Source organism: Palaemon carinicauda, chromosome 35 (genome assembly GCF_036898095.1).
Source record: "Palaemon carinicauda isolate YSFRI2023 chromosome 35, ASM3689809v2, whole genome shotgun sequence".
In the NCBI taxonomy this organism is placed as follows: domain Eukaryota; kingdom Metazoa; phylum Arthropoda; class Malacostraca; order Decapoda; family Palaemonidae; genus Palaemon; species Palaemon carinicauda.
In genome coordinates, this window is record NC_090759.1 from 41,777,743 (window position 1) to 41,796,839 (window position 19,097).

The window sequence follows — 19,097 nt, forward strand, 5'->3', positions numbered from 1 at the left end:
TTCTCTGGTCCTGAGACAAGGATAGTTATGCAATACATCATTTTCTAATAAGGACACTCTGCACGTACACAACCAATTCATCCTCTGGCCATTCCAGCGTCGACGTGACCATTTCAAAATGATCGAAGAACTCATCGGGAGCGTCCTCTGTGAATTTCGGGATCAATCTCTGTGCATTCGCCACATTAAACATGAAATTGTGCATAGCAGGGGTTACACCTGTCCAAGTTGACGGCCATGCACGTGCATTTAACAGTTCCAATTCCCTGGCATGTCTTGTAATTTCTCTTTACTCTTCTCTCTCTCTTTCTTCCAATTCCCTTGTATGTCTTGCAACTTTTCTTGCTTCTTCTCTCTCTTTTTCTTCCATTTCGCTCGCATTTCTTGCTTCTTCTCTCTCTCGCTTTCATCCCATCTTGCAATTTCTCTTGCTTCCATTTCCCTTGCCTGTCATGCTTCTTCTCTCCCATATCTTGCAATTTTTCTTGTCTCTTCTCTCTCTCTCTCTCTCTCTCTCTCTCTCTCTCTCTCTCTCTCTTCCTTCCCGTTTCTCCCGTTCTGCCATTGCCTTCAACTTAATCAAAGTGTCTTCCACTGTAATTCGTCTAGTCTCAGCCTCTATATTCATTTCTGCTTTCATTCCTTCAGTTTGTGGGTCATCTGATAATTGTTTCTCAACAAATTCTGCTTCAGCCTTCTTCAAAAGGTGGTGAGATCCTGTAATATTTTCTGGTAACTTTCCTGAGTTTATCAACACTTCTAAGGCTAGACACTCTATTTGGACTTTAATCACTCCACCAATTGCATGGCCATCACATACCATTAAAACAGCGAGCCACTGAGCTTTTGTTACATTAGCTTCCGACAATTCCTGAACAATTTGGTTTTCCAAAAACTCATGTACATTTAATTGTGCTATCTTGTACCTTACAAAAAATTATACCTCTCCAAAAAAATATATCTTATAAATACACAGAATCCTATCAACACTAAATTGATCAAAATCACGGGCCTGTTATCAACAATATTTAAAAAAGACTTGCTCGATCCCAGGGTCTGGACACCAATATATATATATATATATATATATATATATATATATATATATATATATATATATATATATATATATATATATATATATATTACGACTAGCCAATTACGTAAATTCCTGGGCTCCTAAGCTCACCAGCTATATAATACATATTTTGATACAAAATAATAAAATACCTGTGAGCTCTGCGAATAATACGCAACTCCCAGATGATAATATATATGAACACTAAAATTCTTTAAGGTCTTTTTAATTTACCCTCAAAACAAAGCTTAGAGATTACTTTACTTTTAACGGGAACTATTCTTAAATCAACATCTTACTTCGGTTCTTATTCAAGAGATACGAGCAAAGCACTAAGAAAATATTGGTGATCGAAATAAAACACAATTTACTGAAGTAAATGTATTCTATAAAATAATCAACAAATAAAAAAATCAACACGAAAAAAATTATTTTAAACATTAAATCTGAACTAGAACTTAGACTGAGACAAACTGACACTTTAAAGAATTATACTTTTACTTGTTTCACTAGAAATTAATTTATAAAAATATTTAATTCTGAGAATTAATGCATAAATGACAATGCTTGTCGAAAATAAATCAGAATTACACTTACATATACTTAACTGTTACACCTTAAGTCTTTTGGCTCACACAAGGATACCGAATGGTTAAGTAAAATAAATATACTTCACAGTTTAAGCAAATTACACAGAGCCAGTTACTTAAATTGAATTAACACTCAATAATATCACCAATGTTTGAACCACACTATACACGGTATATGTTGGAAATAAATCACTATTCACGTTTGAGAGGAAAACACTATCCACTTTTGAGATGAATGATGTAGTGGCTGGAGAAAAGACTGGCATACATTGGCTCTTTCAAAGGGATAGGCTGGATCTCTCCTTTCTGACTGCTATGCATTGCTAGGTCCATATATATATTGACTCAATTCACTCTAGAAATTTCTAGTAAATCATTCTTGTAGCGACATAAGGTTACCAACTTACTAATATGAAGAAGGGGTACTAACGTTGCTTGCAAGGCAACGCTCTCTCAGCTAATTCCACCCACCTCCTCTCGTAACATTAAAAAAAGGATTAAACGTTAGTCTAGAATTTTCATATCTCTTCCAACCAAGCGGAAACAAGATGCAATCCCTAGCGTGTGTGTCATACAGCATACCTTTTAAAAAGTTTACATATGACTTCGTAACAAGACTACTGTACATGAAATGAAGATTAAATTCTTTAAAATGATGTAAATTTACATTTACGGAGCTGAATGAAAATGCAACTAGAGGAATGATGAAGAAAGTCTTATGTAACTTACATACATTACTTAATCCTACGTGAGTAGAACTCATCTTATGAGCTGGCTATACATGTTTTAAATGTATAAATAAAATACGTGAATGAAATAATCTACCAGCTTTGTAAGAATATACATATGTGGCATTGTACTGTGCTAGGCGGTACAGTACCGTGGTAGGCGGGATTGTACCGTGCTAGGCGGTATCGTACCGCGCTAGGCGGTATCGTACCGCGCTAGGTGGTATATTACCGTGCTAGGCAGTTTTGTTCGATGATAGGAAGTATATCACCAAGCTAGGCGGTATATGTACCATGCTAGGCGGTATAGTTCCATGCTAGGCGGTATAGTACCGTGCTAGGCAGTATACGTATCATGCTAGGCAGTATATCTTAGCAATCTATGTTTGCCAGCCATTATACTCATATGAGCAGATCAAGAACTTCATGGAGTAATGAAAGCTTTGGATATGGAGGAAATGCCCTCCTAAATCTCAGTTAAGTCACTGGCAGCAGGGTGACGGATTGGGTTTAAGGTCGATGACTAGCGGATGACCTTACTAGAATTAGTATGGACCGGCAGGGGTCACTTGCATTAGTTAGATAGGCATTGCATATCACTAGGAACTGGCTCTTCTTTCATGTATCTAGCAGCTAGCCAATAAAACCTCTATGGATCTAGTCCGTCATGGAAAGAGAAGATGACAAAAGAGCCCCCAGTCCAGGGCATAGCGGGGTGCTAAGAATATCCCAGTTTTTAGATACTAAAGAAACATTTAATATAGATTTATTGGGATGTTAGAACCATGAATCAGATTGGGAAGTTACAGCAGGTGGAGAGTAATTCTATGAAATATAGTTTGGATAGCTTGGCCCTAAGTGAAATACGTTATAAAGGGATTGGTAAGGAAACTTTAGACCAAGGCAATATATATATATCTACTTAGGAAGATCAAATGGAGTTGGAAGAGAAGGGGTAGGAATGATGATGACACCAAGAGCAGAAAAAGCATCAACCAAGTGGAGAGCTGTAAATAGTAGATTGTTACTAGCAAAGTTCATATTAAAGCATTGCAATGTGAGTATTATAGTTTTCTATGTCCCAACAAATGATTCCCCTAAAGAAAGGAAAGATGAATACTCTAAAGAATTGCAGAGGGTAATAAATGAGATCCCTGAGAGAGATGTTAGAATTGAGATTGGTGACTTCAGTGTTAAAGTTGGAAGAAATAATAAAGGGATAGAGAATGGCGAAGTTACAAATGAGAATGGAGCAGATTTCATAAGTTCTGTTCAGCAAACAATCTTGTCATTGGAGGCAATTTTTTTCAACACAAGAACTTCCACAAGTATACATTGACTTCAGCATATGGCAATTACAAAAATAAATAGATTACATTACCATTAATAAAGAGAGAAGAAAGTCTCTGAGAAATCAAAGAAGCTATAGAGGTGTAGACATTGTTAGTGATCACCCGCTCCTCATTGCAACACTGAAATTAAAACTGAAAGCACCCAACAGAAAGATAGATAGAATATCTAGGTCTGATACTGCTAAGCTTTTAGAAGATGAGCACAAGGAAACTTTTGTAATTGATTGTAGGAATCGATTGGCAGTCTCAGAGACTTTAGAAGACGAAGAACTGACAATTAATAAAGAACAGTGTGATATTAAGATCATATATCAATCAGTTGGTAGTGAAGTCTTGGGGCACGCAGTTACAAGGAGAAAGCCATAGATATCAAGTGAAACTTCGGATGCTATAAAAATGAGTCAAAGACAGAAATTAGTTGTTGAAAGTTTTCGAGGAAGTAATAAAAATTACAAGGTACAGAATGATAAGTATTCTAGTATTGATAGTGAGGTCAAATGAAGAGCCAGGAATGATTGGAAAAAATATTTAGACAGTATAGTAGATGATGCTGACAATACTACGAATTCAGGAAGTGGCTCTGGTGTAAGAATTGCACATAGAATTATTAATGAAATTTCCACTCCGGCAAAAAAGTAGGAGCATCCACCCATGAAAAAGAGAGATGGCTCTGTTAAAGCAACAGAAGATGATGAAAGACAACGTTGGATGGAACACTTTAGTGAGGTTATGAATATGAGGGAATAATTTGATTGATATACCTGAAGCTGATGAAGACTTTGATTAACATATGAATGAATTATGTGTTTGAAGTCGAAGCTATCTTAAAAAAACTGGCGATGGAATGCCCAGGGATATAATGAAATAACTGTCGACATGATACTGGCCGAAAATGAAGTGACTCCCAGACTACTTACAAGAACATTTTCTAGAATATGGCATGAAGAAGCAGAAGCTGATGAATGGGAGTTAGGATTGTTGGTGAAAAAAAAAGAAAAAAAAGGCGATCTGACTGATTGCAATAATTACAGAGGCATAACACTTACGTCAGTTGTTATGAAAATATATGGTATGCTTAGTCTAAGGAGGCTGGAGAGTAAGATTGATGAAAAGCTGAGAGATGAACAAGCAGGGTTTAGAAAAGGTAAAAGTAGCACTGAACAAATTTTCATTTTGAAACATCTTGTACAGCAATGCATAGAATATAGAAATCCCCTTTTAATGGCATTTGTGGACTATGAAAAACCCTGTGATAATTTGCGACGGCCAATTTTGTGGAGAGTCCTGCGTTATTATGGAATTCCTCTTTAATATGTAAATGTGAGTAAGTCTGTTCATGAGCATAGCAAGTGCAAAGCTAATGTTAATGGAGTCTTATTAAATGAGATTCCAGTGAATTGAGGAGTTTATCCTCCAAATGGATTTGGCAATGCGTAAAATATTCAGAGATGGTGGAGAAGGATTAGCCTGGATTGGTGATAGGAATTTAGCACATTTACAGTATGTTGATGATGCTGTCCTTGTTAGCAGAACGCCACAAGATTTGCAAAGCTTTCTTACCAGAATGCATGAAATATCACACGAGAAGAAAGACAGAGATGATGACAGTATGCAATGTAAGATGAAATATTATTGGAAGGAGATGCTATTAATGATGGAGAATCATTTAAGTATTTAGGAACTAAGATCTTCAATACAGGGTCTTTAGAATTAGAGTTTAGTGAAAGATTGAAAAAGGCAAATCAGACAATGAGTAGGTTAAGTAAAATTTGGAAACCAAATTGCCTGAAATTACATAAAAAAGCGGACTATATATCATTTTAGTGAGATCGGTGTTACTCAATGGACATCAGTCATGGTATGACAATGAAACAATGTCTAATAAATTTAGTGGCTTTGAGAACAAAGTGCTGATTATATGTATATATGGTCAGTCTCTAGGGCATTGTCCTGCTTGATAGGGCAATGTCACTGTCATTTGCTTCTGCCCTTCATGAGTGGCCTTTAAATCTTCAAATGGTAGGACAGGATTAGAAATGAAACTCAAGTGCCATATGCGGATGACTTCATGATGAAGGGTAGATGGAGATAGTTTGGGCATGCTCTTCGTACTCCACAATAGAGATTAGTTCACCAAACATTCAGCCGGGCTCTACAAGGTACTAAAAGAGCTGGAAAACCAAGGCCTACATGGCTGAGGATTATGAAGCGTGAAATAGGAGAGGATGAATGGAGAAGTATTGAATTAAAAGCTCAAGATAGAGACCACTGGGAAATCTAACAGAAGTCCTTTGCGTCAATAGGTGTAGGAAGAGATGATGATGATGATGAGATATATATATATATATATATATATATATATATATATATATATATATATATATATATATATATATATATATATATATATATATATATATATATATATATATATATATATATATTCCTTTATGTATAGTCAGCACGTAAGGTGAGTAATTGTATGTAAATTGCCAACGACTTTCGTCATTCATTTTATTGTATTTTTCAATCAAGTCACTAATTGTAAAAATACGTTACTTTTAAGAATAAAATTTCTATTTCCCGTATTTTGCTACGAAGTCTTAGGTAATCTTGATTAAGTGAGCTATATGAAACATATGAGGTATGAATGAGGGTTTATGTAATTTCTTTTATGATATTGCATCTGTTTTTGTGAGAGATTAAACAAGTTTTTTATTTGCCACATGTCTAAAAGATTCCTGAAATATGCAGTTAGTTTTCATCTTTTTTATTATTTCGATGAGGAAGGTGGACAGAGCTAGCTGAGAGAGAGTCGTCTTGTTGGTGTGTTGGTAGGCATCTGATACGTGATCGTTGGCAAATTTAGGCTTCTAGACCCCTGACCTAGAAGAATCAAGAATAATTATGTCAATATATTTTTTGCCCCCCGGGATGCATTGCAGGAGGAGAAAACCAATCTGTTCTGTGAAAGAGCCAACATCCTCTCTTTCAAGTACCTCAAGTGTGTGTCCCCTCTAAAGTGAACAAGTCTTTACCCAACATATGTCGTGTGTAGTGTGTTCACACGTTAGAGAAAATTTAAAGGTGATTCCAAATTTGTTGGGATTTTGTAAGTGCTATAATATAAATATTTTGTAACTGGTACTGTGATTTTTATGCAAAAACGTGATGTGTATTTATTTTGGCTTAAATGTTCAATTACTTCAAGTGAACTAAAACTCCTAAGTTTATCTGTTACTTTATGTAATTTCTGAAAGAGTTTAATTATTAGTGTTAAAGGTTAACTATTTTCATTAATTACCAAGATTAAATATTTGTGTAAAATTTAATTTACAGTGAAACAAGTGATTGTATAATTTTCAGAGTACAATATTTTCTTGTTTTAGACTAAGGTATTGTTCAGATTTAATATTTCAAATCAATTGAAGATTATGAAACACTTTCTAGCCTGGCATGCATAAGGATGCGAGCCAGTTTTGTCTTGCATGTCACGTTTGTCAGATGACTTAAAAGCCAAATGAGTACATTAAGAAAGCACCCTTACACCCGATGAAGTGCGAGGAGAACCCTTCAGTAAGGTAATGATCGACATTATGGGACCATTGACCAAGGAAGATAAAGGGTCACTAATATATGTTAACCTTGATGTGTCCAGTGACTACATACCCAAAAGCTATAACCGTCAGGAACATCTGGGCCAAAATAGTTGCCGAGAAGTTACTAGACTTTTTTTACTAAGTTTGGTATCGCAAAAATCATTCAGTGACTGAGGAACAAATTTCACATCAAAACTGTTTCAGAACATAATGAAACCGTTGGATTTGAAACTGCTTATCATCCAGACATTCAAGGTGCATTAGAGAGGTTTTATCAAACTCAAAAGAGTATGTTAACGAAGTACTGCAACAAAACAAGGAATGAGTGCGATATCGGACTATCGTTGATGTTATTTGAGGTACGTAATGCCTATAAAGAAAGCATGGGATGTAGCCCGAAGGAAATGGTATTTGGACGAGAAGTATGAGGAACAATCAAAATGTTAGCAAAAACATGGAAGGATCGAGAGGAAACAGATGAAGAATATGTTAAGAATTTAAGGAAAAGGATCGGCGAGATAAGGAAATTTTCCTTATAAAGCATGAAAACAAGGAGTCAAAGGAAAACAAAGAAAGGGTTTGGTATGAAGTTTGCAAACATACAGGTTGAAGTAGGACAGGTGTTGGTCTAATTATCGATAAGGAATTTCCTCTTACCAACGAGTTCTAATAATCATTCCGGATTTTGGAAGAGTAGTGACCCGACCTACGTTATCGAAATACCAGGAAAAAGGAAAACACAAAGGAAGGTTATATTAATTTTGAAACCGATACTTCAAGCACCGGAATTCAATGAGAAATTCCTTATCCAAGTGGATGCGTTTGATAACGGGAGTGGAGCTGTCTTATTGCAAGAAGATAATGAAGGAATTCTTTACCCAGTTTGTTTTACATCGTCAAAGCTGAAGAAACATCTACAAGTCTACTCAACAGTTGAAAAGGAACTGCTGGCTCTGGTCGGGGGGATAAACGAGTTGGAAGTTTACGTGACCAGACCACAGAATGAAGGGATTACAATCTACTCGGATCACAATCCTTTAACGTTTGTTGATAAGATGAAGAATAATAATTAAAGGTTAACTAGGTGGTCATTATGTTTGCAACCATATTTTATTAATATAAAGCATATATCAGGTAAAGATAACGTGGTTAATTTACGTTATTTTCAAGAATGAACAACTTTTTATTATAAAAAGTCTTACGCATTTTTGATTAAGTGTGCTATGCGAACCATATGAGGTAAAAATGAGGGCTCATGTAGCTTTTTATGGTATTGCACCATGCAAGTGTTATATTTGACATGTGTTTTGGAAGGTTCTCGAAAACCCCATCGTTACAGTTATCTTTTTTTTAATGTTTGAGGAGGAACGTAGATGGAGCTAGCTAAGAAAGAGTTGTCTCGCTGGTGTATTGGTTTGCATCTGAGACCTAATTGTTGGTAACCTTATGCCGTTAGGCACAGCCCCTAAGCTTCTAGACCACCTGACCTAAAATGATCTAGAATAATTATGTTTATATATTTGCGCCCCCAGGGATGCATAGCAACATAAGACAACCAGCCGGTCTCAGTGAAAGAGCCAACCATATTCTCTCTCGCAAGTACCTCGAGAGTGTGTCCCCTCCAAAGTGAACAAGTATAGTGTGTAGTGTGTTCAAACGTTAGAGAGACTTTAGATGTGTTTCAAAATTTATTGTGTTTTTGTAACTGCCGATATCATATAAATTTTTTGTAATTGGCCCAATGATGTTTATCCGAAAATGTGAAGTGTATTTATTTTGGCTTACTGTTTGATTACCTCGTTTGAGCTAAAACTTTTATGTTTATCAGTTACTTTGTGTAATTTCTATAAGAGTTTAATCAATAGAGTGTTAAAGGTTAACTATTTTCATTAATTATCAATATTGAATTTTTGTGTAAAATTTAATTTCCAGTGAAACAAGTGACTGTATAGTTTTCCGAGTGTAATATTTTCTTGTCATAGTCTAAGGTATTGTTTAGATTTGATTTTTTGAGTCAAGTGATTATATGATTTTCAGAGTGTAATATATTTTTGTCTACGTTTGTGTTCAGATTTAATATTCTGAGTGAATTATTTTTGGTGTAACTTCTTTCAAAGTGTTGTAATTTTTATATAATATATTAATTTTTGTGGGGTGTGTATTATTTTGATTAACAGTGTTTCTCACAGACCTCTCTCGTATCCCTGTTTAAGAATCGAAGCAGGAGGTTGTTTTGAATAGTTCTGAATAATAATAAGCCAGTTTTTTTTTTTTTAGTGTATATAAGAGGCCTTTGGATATTCAGTGTTTTTATATATTGCTGTCTGGGAGTTATATAATTTTGTCAGTGCTCTCGTATTAATCAAGAGAAACACATTTATGTAAAGACAAATGGGTGAGTTTGGAACTCTAGAGGTTGTGCAACTTGCCAGCCGAAATATATAATATATATTTTTGGTGGCCAGACCTAGGACCCTTTTACCACCAAAGGACGTACTGGTACGTTTCACAAAACTCATCCCTTTACCCCCATGGACGTACCGGTATGTCCTTGCAAAAAACTGCTATTTGAATAATTTTTTGCATACTTTTGTATATTTTTTTGAGAAACTTCAGGCATTTTCAAAGAGAATGAGACTAACCTGACCTCTCTATGACAAATTTAGGCTGTTAGAAGAATTAAAAAAATATATATACTGCAAAATGTGATTGAAAAAAAAATAACCCCTGGGGGTTAAGGGTTGGAAAGTTCCAAATAGCCTGGGGGTAAAAGGGTTAAGGGGGCCAGCCAGAAAGACAATATGTGGGGGTATAGGAAGAAAAACACAAAATCCTGAAAAAAATCACTGACCTTCGTATGGCAATTGAGAATGCGTATACAAAATATTTTGTTGAAATTCCTCTTACTTTCATAGTTATAGGGTAATTAGTAAAAGTCACTCAATAAACTTTAAACATTGTTCCCTACAAGGAAATGCAGTATTTTTTCTGTTATCGTAAATTTTGATAGTTATTACATTTTAATATTAGAGAAATTGTGAACAACAGCATCTGTATAGCTTACACGAGTTACAAACGATGTATTTCACGGCAAATTACATCTTCGCCTTTCAGTCCTACTATAAACCTCATAGAGAGTACATATCTGAGTTTGATCTTTGACTTTCACTCATTTTTACGTTAGTTTTCCTCGATTTTTGCAAGAATTTGATCATTTCAAAGAGGAAAAGACAATTTCAACTTCTTGCAAACATAAGGAAGAAGAAAATTCGCTCTTAAACCCTGGACAGGTAGCGTGGCCAAACTCGCCCGTTACAGGTAGAGTGGTGTCATATGTGTTACGCTCCCTTTTGGGGGGGTTAATGGGAGGATACCAATTTACACATTTTTTTTTTTAATAGTTTACTAGTTTAAAGAGTTTACTTTCTACTGGTGTAGGAGAAAAAAAACGTTGAATATAAAATAACACTGTACTTATATAAATACGAAAATAAGTATAAAAATAAAATTTTTCATAAATAACTTGCACTGGACACTTTAAAATAAAACAATGAACAAAAAACCACTTGTGTGCTGCAACTAGAGTCCTGTGTGCACAACTTGACGTAAAAACATCGCTGATATCAGCAAAACTGCCAGATCTGTAAAGAAAAGAAAAAGCGGTTAATTTTTGTATACGCAAAATCACTACAAAATATTTGTGTGAAAGGAATGCTATATTTATAGTGGTAATACTTATTATATTTGGATGAATTTTTCCAAAAGTCATCTACAATGATCCCAGATGATGGCAAAACCTTAGGAATTATATATAGTTAATATAAACTGGGCAAAAGCTTAGTTCAAATGTAACACGTACCGTGCGCAATTGACGTAAAAGAAGGGCATATCTAGAAAGAGTACTAATAATTGATGTATATGCAATAAAATGGTAAATAAATAATCTATGATGACCCTAGATGACAGCAAAAAGGTTAAAAATTATTTTTAGTAAGTATAAACGGGTAAGAAAAATAATTTGTGAAACTTACTACGTGAGTTGGCACTGGTCGCAGGTGTAGTTGACATGGGAGTTACAAACCGGCTTATGGCACTTGCCACACAAAAGCTTGGTCCTGACATTAGAAGAAGAAGGGCAGAGAGGGCATCTGTTGCGCTTCTCACTTCGTTTTGGAGTGTCTGGACTCTCGTCTTCGGGCTCTTGTACCGCAAAAACAGAGCAAATGAGGTAAGTCAAGTCCCTTGGGAGGTATCTCTTGTTTGCGAGTCTTGAAAGTGCTGCATCACGGGCGAGTTCCATGGCCAATTCCGCAGAAAATTGCCTCCTGTTATACAAGGTGTTGTCAGGCAAATTTTGGTGGATAAAAAAGGAATTATTCACAACAAGATTGATAATCCCATAGAAGACACATACGGGCCACCTCCGGGTCTTCCTGCTGCAGGTCAGGACAGAACATATCTGTTCGAACGTGTCAACTCCTCCCTTTGTGGCATTATAAAACATGTGCATGTGACTTTTATGATCCTCAATAACTGTGGGATTGTGATGAACTGTGGAAAGAATCTGGATCCTTTTCGTCGGCTTCACACATTGGCACAAAATGGTGACCTTCTCCTTGTAATTATACGTGGCAACAGATTCGCCTAATTCCAGGGGCGTTGACAGCAACACAGTAGGCAGGTAAGGTTTGGGACGAATAGTACCAAATAAATGCATCCCACGTTCACGGAGAGCCTTGGCTAGTGGCAGGGAAGTATACCAGTTGTCTGTCGTAACAATACGCCCAGCCTTCCTGAAGGGTCGGGTTAGCTCCAACGTGAAATATTCTCCCAAGGGCGTACTTGTATTGGTAGTTCCCTTGCCCAGGTAGGGAATGGCATTGCACATGTAGAACGTGTCTGCATCACATGCCATAACTAACTTGATGCCATACCTAAGAGAAAAGAAAACAAAATAAAAGAAACAATAAATATAAAGAAAACAAAACTAGACCTATGAAAAAAATTAAAAAAATTGCATATATATAATAAAAAAAATTAAAAAAATTGCATATATATATATATATATATATATATATATATATATATATATATATATATATATATATATATATATATATATACCTTTTACTTACTTTGCTGGTTTATTCGGGATGTACATCCTGAAACGGCACCGTCCCCTGAAGGCGAGGAGCTGCTCATCCACAGTAAGATGCCCACTGGGTTCATAGTTGGCAATGCAATTGGCAATGACCTGGTCCTACAAATTCCTTATGGGAGCAAATTTGTCCTCCCTCGTGGCAATGCGGTCAAATCGTAGGGCCCTCTGAATAAAGGCGAAGCGGCGCTCACTCATGATGCTCCTGTAGAAGGGGCATCCTAGAGACTTGGAGAACATCTCTTCCGCTGTCAGATGATTGTCCTCCCGTGCCCCTGTCATGATGAGGATCCCAAGGAAGGCACGTAACTCCATGAGGGTCAAATCCTTGAAGGTGGGGTCGCTTTGCCGCTTGTATTTGTTCCGTAGGGTGATGATTTTGTCGTTGGTGTGGATGACCACTTCTGCCAGCATTATATTTGTCAAAAATTTGTCAAACACTTCAGCAGGAGTCCTACACCCGAAGACAGCCATGGTAGGACCGGCACTGTCAAACTGGTCAATCTGCAAGATTGGTGGCATTGTTGGGTTTGGCTCTGAGTGCCACTTCATGTTGTCCCTAGCCATGTCGGAGTTATCCGGCAATCTCTTCAATGCCACACCTTCTGCAGGGCAAAGAGGTCCTCTCCTTCTTTTCCTACTCCTCATCTCCACGGGACTAAGATCAGGCACAGGAACCGCAGGATACGCTGAAGAAGGCCCAGGAGACGCTGAAGAAGGCACAGGAGATTCTGCAGGAGTCACAGGAACAAGGGAATCAAGACGAACTGCGTGCGAGACAGCAAAATCTCGTCTCTCTTCATGCTCTGTTTCCGCTTCTTCAGCAGCCAAAAGTTGATCCTCGTTTTCCTCACGCAGCAAGGTTTCATTGTCGACCAGGTTGTCTTGGATAGTGTCTTCTTCAAAGGTAATGGTCAAAGGCTCTTCTTCATCATTACTGACGAAAAGGAGCTCCAAAAACTCCTCCTCCTTGAGATATTTCTTCGCCATGCTGAAATCTGAAAAGGAAATAATAGAAAATTACAAATTAGCCTCAAAATCACATTTTTGCTGCTTTCAAAACAAAATGGTGATTGGTACAAGCACCTACACCATTCACTGATATGTTCCGATAGACACAATTACATTATTTCACTAAATAATAATACAGTAATGTAAAATGCAAAATGTTTGCGTATGCGTGACATACCCCTGTAACGGTAACGTGGTTGCTAATATGCAACAATTCCAACTTTGGAGGGCGATATCCGGCGAATGCGTCGGAGTAGAGAAGTGGCGAATGTTTCCTGCGATGAAGCTGGTGAGCAACTAACGGCTCCTGGGTAGATAGGCCAGAGCCTGCAAGGCGTCTATGCGCAGAAACGAAAAAACGAGTTTTTGAGCCGCTTCCCGGCCAAATCTGACACCACGCTACCTATCCAGGGATTAAGAGTTCGGAAGAGGGTAATATCTACAGTGCAGAGAGAGAGAGAGAGAGAGAGAGAGAGAGAGAGAGAGAGAGAGAGTTGTATGGATGGAGAAGCGACGACCTTGAGCAAAAAGATCTTTGTTTATGAGTGAGTTATGATAAATAACTTTGTTTTCATTTATAAATATAAAAATAAACATGAAATTCATAATAATCAGGATTTATTGATATTGTCTTTGTAAAACTAAAAGGAAAAACTTTGAAGGCTCTCTGACATTCTCTCATTTTTACGTTTGTTTTTCTCGCTTTCAGTAAGAATTTTATCAATTCAAAGAGGAAAAGAATATTTCAACATTTGGTTAACATAAAGAAGAAAATTTGCTCAAATAAGTGTTCAGAAGAGGGTAATATTGGTAATGCAGTGAGAGAGAGAGAGAGAGAGAGAGAGAGAGAGAGAGAGAGAGAGAGAGAGAGAGAGAGAGTATTGTCTTGCCTCACGGGAGAAAAAGGAAGCAAGATATTGAGCAGAAGGATCTTCATTAATGATTAAATTTTGACGAATATCTTTGCTTTCTTTTATCAATCCCCCAAAGTGAACATAAAATTTATAATACTCATGATTTATTAATAATGTCTTTGTAAAAATACAAAGGAAAACTTTAAATGCCTGTACTCAAAACTATACTTATTGACCTTTAAATTCAATAGTCCCCCTTAGTTTTAGAGATATAGTACATAACTTAGAAATACATTATAAAACAAGGAAATGAAGCCCTTTTTCCCATTTGTTCCATTTTTTTTTTCTTATTTTATTCTCTGACTTTTAAGGTTTATTTCCTTACCATAATGAAAAAATTCGTATGTAGCAGAAAGATTACTATCAGGAGAAAAACTCTTCATATTATTGAAGGCTGATATCAGGTCTATATAGAGTTGTAATCCCAGATCTTAGTAATAATTGTCAAGGGAGGAGATAGAATTTAAAAACACTAAATTTCAGGATAAATTGCCCTGGTGTTGCAAAATCAAAGGTAAGAGGCAAAAATCCTATGTAATTTGGAGATGTCCTAACTCACCTTATCAATTGGTATGAATGTCAAAGTCCTGTCATTAAAAATAGGCATTAGCCAGCCGGCCCCCTTAATGTTTCAATAAGCCTTTCGTATAATAATCTCCCAATGGCTCTCATAATCACTTTTATGAAATTATATTTGGTGGTCTTAAAATTTTCTGTTTATAATCTCATTACTTGTAAATTAATGGATAATGTTAAACAAAAGGATATTTCTATTAAGATCATGTTCTGAATTTGACCCCATAAATCTGTTATGGACTGAAGTTGAATTTCAGCAAACTTGCAAAACCCGAAGGTAAAGAAGGGTTACAATATATGATTATTCATTATTGATCAAGGATTTTTTTTTTCGTTGCTATCTTTATAACTCTCACTATTCTTTTTTTTCTATTTTACAATGACCCCTTTCGTTTGTAATGAGAACGATTACTATTGTTCCTAGATCGTTAACATATGGTTCATAGTATTTATTTTTAGAAAATATGGCTTTGGCCTACCAATAGTTTGATCATTCATGTCTGTCATACAAATCATTATCAGAAAATGTAAACACCCATTGTGGCTTTACCATACCATACCTTTGAGGTAACTATCACAGAGTATTTTTGGATCGTTTATTCTTGTTGGGAAGAACAAACGACATCAAGTTATTGAAGTGTGTAATTAAGATTAACATGTCCCGGAGGGAAAGATGAAGATATTCGCTGCTGTTGGGAGAGGAAGATTCAGAAAAAGTTAAATATATTGTTGCTTAAGATGAATTGGAAAAGAAAAACCTTCATTTATGCAATAAAATAAAAAGTATCAATGGCAATATTCTGACCGCTAGTTTCATTTTCTAATGAAATATTATCACAGAAAAATAATTCTGCAAATACGCCTCCTGATCAGTTGATTAAATTAGATGATCCAATTTTCTTTCCAACTTCTTAACTTGTACTTCATGGTGTAACTGCAGACTTTGGACACTGAATGGCCTTAAAAGCTACTCACTGGCAAAAAAAAGAAGAAAAAAAAAAGTATCATGAATCCAATCCAATAACATTCACATGAGCGAATGGGTAAGAAATTAAGGTAAATTATATTATATGGCACTTTAATTTCTAGCCAAATACATGAATCATATGTTCTTCCTACTCATTATCTTGTGTTTTGTAAATTCAACCTTCTCGAACCATACAATAAAAATAATAACAATTCTGGGGTATCCATACAAAAAACAGGAAGCTGTCATACGTGAATAAAAACAATGCATGCACAATAAACCATAATCAGTCTCCCAAAACTAAACAATTGATTAAGAAAATAATTGGTGTTCACATTTTAGTCCCCATTAGTCATACAGGGAAAAAAATCAAAATAGCCAGCATTCATTTATTTCTTATAATGAATTTCAGCTTTGCTAGAAATTAAGGTATCGTATATTAACCGAAATAAACTTCGCACTTAACATAAGAACAGCTTGGAAAATAAGTTGTTGACAAACGCTAAGTATATGTTTATCTATACCTGTCTGTCTGTATGTATATGCTAGTATATATGTATGAATTTCAGTAAAATATGTAAATTCTACATATAGTTATATATTATGTATGTAAGTTCCTACGACCATTTACTCTCATAAGATATAACACATATTCAAATATCCTACCCTACTGATTTCTGAAACTCAAAGGATAGAAAAAGTATGACTAGCTCATGGTTCTTGACATATTCATGTTGCAGATAGGATTGGCCAGAAGATGTCATTGAAATGATCAACAATGATGAGACACACCAAGAGGCACGTAATATATGCATACATCAGCTGCATTACATATGTCATACACATGCTCTGATCATTATTTATTCTTAAAATAGTGATCAGATGGAGGTAAGTAGGTAGGTAGTAAGAGTTACACAGTGAGTGACCAAGTAACGATATGTAGGTAGAAATGTGTTGCAGAGTGGTAAGATGAAGGTAGGTAGGTAGGTAGGTAGAGAAACATTACCTAGTGATCATTTAAAGGTCGATAGATAGAAAAAGCTAATGTGGGGATCCGGTGAATGTAGATAGTTAGAATGAAGCGACATAGTTATCAGGTTAAGGTAGCTAAATATAAAAATGTTACATATTGATCAGGTGAAGTTAGTTAGTTAAAAAGATGTTACATAGTTATCAGGTGAAGGTAGGTAGATAGAAAAATCTTACATATTGATCCAGTAAAGTTACGTGGGTAGCGTGCGAGGTGGCTGTTAGATAATAACAGGAGCTAGACAAAGGCAACTGAATTTATTAAAAAAAAAAGGGAGTTTATATGCAGTTAATTGAGAGGAAGACTTATACAAAATTCAACAGTACAAAATATGGAAAAGCAATCTTAAATAGGTTTACATTATCACTGTGTGGGATAGCGAGAGATAAAAAAATATATAACACCTTTGTAGTAGTAGGTAGTATATTGGCCAGGGCACCAGCCATCTGTTGAGATACTACCACTATATTTATGGGGTCTTTTGACTGGCCAGACAGAACTATGTTGGATCCTTTTCTCTGGTTACGGTTCACTTTCCTTTTGCCTATACATACACCAAATAATCTGGCCTGTCCTTTATAGATTCTCCTCTATCCTCATACACCTAACAACATTGAGATTACCAAACAATTCATTATCACCCAAGGGGTTAACTGCTGCACTGTAATTGTCCGGTGGCTACTTTCCTCTTGGTAAGGGTAAAAGAGACTCTTCAGCTATGGTAAGCAGCTCTTCTAGGAGGACACTCCAAAATCAAACCATTGTTCTCTAGTCTTTGGTAGTGCCCTAGCCTCTGTGCCATGGTCTTCCACTGTCTCTTGGGTTAGTTTTTTCTTGCTTGAGGGTACACTCGGGCACACTATTCTATCTAATTTCTCTTCCTCTTGTTTTGTTAAGGTTTTATTGTTTATATAAGAAATATTCATCTTAATGTTGTTACTGTTCTTGAAATATTTTTATTTTCCTTGTTTCCTCTTCACATGGGATATTTTCTCAATAATAATAATAATAATAATAATAATAACAATGATAATAATAATAATAATGATAATAATAATAATAATGATAATAACAATAGTTATAATAATAATAATAATAATAATAATAATAATAATAATAATAATAACAGTCTAGAAACGTGTATGAAACATGTGCGGTACATTGCTCCCAGTCTAAAAAATGACATAAATGTGAAATAGAGTGGCCCATTCCTGAGAGACGAACTTTAAGCGGGTCATCTTGTAGGAGATATGCAGGTTTTGTGTATTCAAAGGGAGACCCATACTTCGTTGTCCAGAATATTAATTACAAAAGCCTTCGGTTGTGTGATGGATCATAAGGAAAGGGGCGTTAGGGGTGGCTTAGTTGTGTTGTTCAGCTGGAAAACATGCATAGCCTAGTGCATATCTATTGGCATGTGTTGTTTCACTGGGAGCTTATAAGTCTGGTAGTATGAAGTAAATTTTCCACAACATAACAGGCACTGGATATTTTTGGAGGAGGTTTCTGACAGAAAAATATTGGCAGGGACAACCAACTGGTTGCCATACATCATTTCAGCTACGGAGACATTTAGGCCATCTTTAGGAGTGGTTCTTAGTCACAGTATGACCCAAGGAATATGAGTAAACCAGTTGAAGTCATTGCACTGGCACATCAAATCTGCTTTGAAGGTGCAATGAAAGCGTTCAACCATTCCATTTTGTGCATAGTTTTAGGCAGTTTTCTAATGTAGAATGATGCCCAGGATATTTTCTAATGATGTCCACAAATGAAAGGGGAAACTGGTATCCATGTCAGAAGTAATATGCTCAGGGATATCAAATCTCGAGTGAGGTAAACATTGTAGTTTACATTGAGATGGTATCTGGCTAACGAGTGGAGCGGTAAATGATGATAAATAGTGTTATTGTGATGTTGGTAGGGGACATACTACGTCAACTTGAATGTTGGCAAAACAACAGTGAGGTTGAGGAAAGATGCCCACTACCTAATCTGTGTGTCTGTACTTTTGAAGCCTGTCATAAAGTACAAGCGCAGACCTAATCCTTAGCATCCTTAGTTATGCCATGCCAAATGAAATTCATCTTCAGT

The 19,097-nt window shown here is 35.9% G+C and overlaps 1 pseudogene; it reads right to left on the reverse strand.

Annotated features, from left to right (window-relative positions):
- Window positions 1-11,377: 11,377 nt before the first annotated feature.
- LOC137627423 (piggyBac transposable element-derived protein 4-like) lies at window positions 11,378-13,386 on the reverse strand (annotated as a pseudogene).
- Window positions 13,387-19,097: the final 5,711 nt, after the last annotated feature.